The following is a 4774-nucleotide window of genomic DNA, read 5'->3' on the forward strand; positions in this document are numbered from 1 at the left end:
TTCAATACTGTAACCGGTGAAGTTTTTTGCAATTTAAACAAGACTTAATAGCTACATGGAAGATGTTGCAAGTGCTGCTTGGGTCTTCATCTGACTGATTTCTCGCCCGGGCTCTTCGAGATCAGGAGCAGAGACGCTGTTATCGTTTGTAGACACTCCTAGGTCAATTTCCGTTCTGTCTTCTCCTGTTATATCGGCGTTTAGATGCCCATCGAAGAACCGCTTCCACCTATCGATCACCTCGTGCTCGCTTGTAACCAGGTTTTCCTCCTCATCGCTATCACATATCAGGCTGCGGTGTGTATCTTTTACGAGATTGGTTCACCTTCTCATAGAACTTGCGCATTTCAGTAGTCCAGAATAGTTATTCTATTCCGTGAAGAGAACTTTGCCATCCTTCTGGTACGTTTTCCTCCTCAAGTTGGCGGTCAACTCATTACACATTCGTAAAAACACTCAAAAATAATGTGGAATTATTCAGAAATGCTTATGATACTTCAATTGAAAACTGTTTAAGCCGTAGAAATCTACACAATATTAGTGTTATAGAACTTCTGATGCTCGGAAACTCGATGTGTGATGATATTTTGCCATCGAATCGATGTCGATTAAAAATAATGCATTTAAAACCTCCAAGATATGGACATTATTGAAATGAAGATGGTACGTAACCGTTAACTTTTCTACACCTGAAATACAATACAACGCGGTAGCAGTGGTGCACAATGTATGAAAAATTGCATGAACATGTGTATTTTAGAGAACCAAATTTCTGATGTTTAATTTCTATCAAAACACGAACTTTAATATCCATTATAGTACCAAATGAACGAAACTTTCAGAAACAATTTATTAAAAGTTTCTGAGCCATTTTTTTTAAATTTCAGTCATACTTCAGAATTATATTTTGATTTGCTATTTCACAACAAATATAATTTTTAGGTTGTACAAACTAAAATTCTATATCGAAGTATTAATTGTTTACCAAAAAAAACATAAATTGCTGTTAGTCGTTCTCTTTCTACTAACACCGGTAGCTGCAATTTCGGTCATACCATACGGCTCAGTGAGCCGAATGCCACTCCGGTGGTGGCACGATCAAGAAGTTGAACCGCAATAAAGCACCCGGCTGCGGACTTGATCCGATTAGGCTCGGTAAATGGCGAGAGCATCGACAGCTTGGTGCAGGCCACGTACGCACTGCTGGCTAGCGGCATCACTGACTGAGCCTACACATAGTACGAGCCGAGCAGCGTGTCCTAGTCGTGCGAATTGGAAACCGTGCCATAATTGTAAAACACCTCGCATCGCAAATCGCCTGACCCCCATTTGGCATGCCATCCCAGACAGCTTAGCTCCCATGATGGCCATGGGCGGACAGCTCACGGTGATACGATGCAATTGGATGTATAGATGAATGGATGGATGGATGGATGCTGTTTCGATGCGATCGTTTGTCGGCAGGATTGGCATGTGCATCCGATGAATGGGCCCGGCCGGTCAACTGGAGGGAGAAAGTTGCAACCGGAACATTCACCGGCTCCTCATTCGCTTGCTCGCCTGCTGGCGATGGCGGTAACTAATTATTGGTGTTTTTTCGGTCGGATTCGATTTCAGCCCCGCTGCTGATGTGGCCACCGACTTTGTTTACCAATCAATTTCGGCCAATTGGACACAGTTACGGGCAGTGAGCAGCAGCATCGGATTGGTGTTTTTCGATTGGTGGCGAACTTCGCTGCGAAATGCTATTTTGCGTGATTGAGCGGAAATATATTCGGCATTTTCCGCCAATTATTCTGCCTGAAGGTTCTTTTTTCCTTGTCGGACGACGAATAGTTCTGAGTTACATGCTACCCACACGCTTTGGTAATTTTAAACATTTTACGACAACCGTTAAAAGTTTGCGTGACCCAAAAAGGTTTCTTTTTATTTCGCTGCTAGCTGCAATTATGATGTTCGCCACTAAGGACGTATCCAAATGAGCCGTTGTCGTTCGGAAAGTTTTAACAAGTTTCGAAAAGTTTTGCGCTCTACTCGTGGCAGCATTAGTATGGCTTTGTGGGGTTAGTGGGTACCGAGCTAAGAGGCACTCTTTAGATGAGAATATTCACTTGAATCAGAATAATATTATTATTTCAGCCTTCTTTCCAATATATTATTTGAAGCTGAGAAATTAAATTGAAAAAATAATTTAATTTCAGTTTCTTTCAGTTCGCTGTAGTTTTGCCCCAGTGAACATACTTACTACTTTCGATGGGAAACGAGAAGACATCCTGCACTTACGCATATTTCAGAGCTGCTTTGAATCTACTCAACTACCGTCAATTTTCATCAACTCGGTTCGGATAAACTTTCGCCGCGAGTGGAACGCAATTACGTATAGCATCCTCCCAGGCACACAAGATACCGCGACATTTCCTGCGGGTAGGAGCTGCTGCTGCTGCTGTTGCTCTTACGGCTCTTACGCTGCGCTGTGACGGCACGTCGGCGGTTCCGTAGAATTTAATTACCGTTTTTCAACTCTGGCCGGTGAAACATAATTCAGCAGCGATGCGATTGATATAACTTTCACGAGCTGCAGCAATGCGGGACAATTTGCTGTTAAACAGAGTAAATTAGGACTAATATTTCTGACAAAGTTTTTTCGGAGTTTTTCTGATTTGATTAGAAAGCTTACGCCGTTCTTCCCAGGGCTTTGGCTGTCTAGTTACGGATTATACTATTTTTGTATGATTCATGTTTCTTTAAGCAGATGCACTTCACTATTTATGGCATTAGTAAACAATCTAATGAATTAAATGCTTGATAGTAATCTGGAAACAAACCTCAATCATACATTTTATGCTCCTAGCAACTTTCCTTCGAAAAAGGTACACAATTTGGGAACGAAAAATCCAAAATCCGTTCAAAACCAATTGTTCAGAAGCCTTCATTGTTCACGCAAGGCGAAAAAACAAAACCATTTGAACCAGGCTTGCCAGCGTTTGCCCCAGCTAGTGTTATGCAAATTGGGCAAATGTACTACGTTGTCCCTGACTCTAAATCGAGCACTCGTCGTCGACCCCCGGCCACCGTCAGCTCCGTGGCAGGAACTAGTGTAAAGTCAACTGAACGACCGAGAATGTTTGCCACCGGTACAACAAAAGCTTCTTTAAGCTGATTGATTCTTCTCATGAGAAGCCACCGAGCGACCGACCAAGCGTCCTTTGTTGCAAGCATTGCGCTTCGAATGGATGGAACGCTACTGTTTTGTCAAACCTACGGCTCCGGCTACGGTACGTCGAGAGCAGGAGAAAATCACAGCCATCCCGAAACGATGTGACGGGAATATGAAATTAGCTTCCGTGCAGAATTTGCTTCCCCCAATCCTATCAATTTCGCTTCGTTTGAAGTGTTCTTCATCGGTCTGGGACGCCGGACGGGTTCCCAAGGGCGCAATTTGGATAGCAAATCGAAGACGGACAACGAACGAGCGAATTTCCTGTCACAATCATGGCAGTATGCGATATCGCCAAATAATTGAATCTTGATCAGCAGATCTCCCTTTCACGCCGCTGCGATTGAATCGCTGAGCAGCAGCGCCGCCGATGCCTGCCAGACATCCACCTCGGTAATTCAATTCCGAACAGGTTGAATAGACTCACAGAGCGCACACAGCATCAAGATAAACGGAAAAGTGAAGGAGTCAATCCGGTTCATCGATCGGTGCGATTAGGCGTTCCCTTACCTGCCAGATTGAACGGGCGGTAGGCCGTCGTGCAAAGTCAGTAACTTGAATGTTGTCTTATGACAGAGTCGTCCGTGCAATTAAATTTGTAGATTGTTCGAGCTATTAAACTGAAATTTACTTTGAAATGATTGTTCTATTGGGGGAAGTCCTGTATGGCCGGACAGGCCTCTATGCCCGGACATGAGCGATTTCTCAAAAACAAAAAATGATAAAATTATTTGGAAAGAATAGAACAATCGTACCATTAAAGTACAGTTGCTCCATTCTTTCCAAATATTTTTATCATATTTTGTTTTTGAGAAATCGCCAGTGTCCGGGCATAGAGGCCTGTCCGTCTATAAAGGACTCCCCCCTACATATGACTTAGTTAAGCACGTATGACAGGAAGTAAAATCTAAAATTGGAAAAATGATTTGAATGGTTATAACCATTCATTTTTTGATGGGTTAACAACATTCTTGCATCAATTTGCTTTTGCGAATCGATTCGCAAGGAAAAGTGAGTGCAAACTGATATTGCTTTTTACGCAAGGGGCGAATCACTTCAAATTTATTAAATACTAGAGGACCCGGCAAACTTCGTACTGCCACAAATTGGACTCAATGTTTCAGATTGTAAATTTCAAATGAACTGAGAGAGCTGGTTTTTGGAAAAAGGAGTGTTCTAACAATATAAGTTGTGTTTTGTAGTTTTTTGAAGCGTACAACGTTTGTTGTAGTTGATTAAACACCGAATTTTCAGAGAGCGTGTATATCTAACAGCCGTATTAAGCCATTAATAAGAAATGACAATCTGACAGAATCTCAAAGTTTATTATCGGCTACACTTTGGAAACATGTCTGTGTAAAAGTTGGTTTTTCAATTCCCAATACACTACGGTTGTGTTGGTAGATTTTGCATCGAGCCTTGTCTTATTAATGATCTCAAACACTTTTTATTTGCCTTAGTACAGTCGTCATATTATCATCTTGCTATTCTGTATGCCAACAATTTTTTGACACTCGAGCATATCCCCTTCATCACAATTAAAGGTTTGTTTAGATG

This window comes from Sabethes cyaneus, chromosome 3 (genome assembly GCF_943734655.1).
Source record: "Sabethes cyaneus chromosome 3, idSabCyanKW18_F2, whole genome shotgun sequence".
NCBI lineage: Eukaryota > Metazoa > Arthropoda > Insecta > Diptera > Culicidae > Sabethes > Sabethes cyaneus.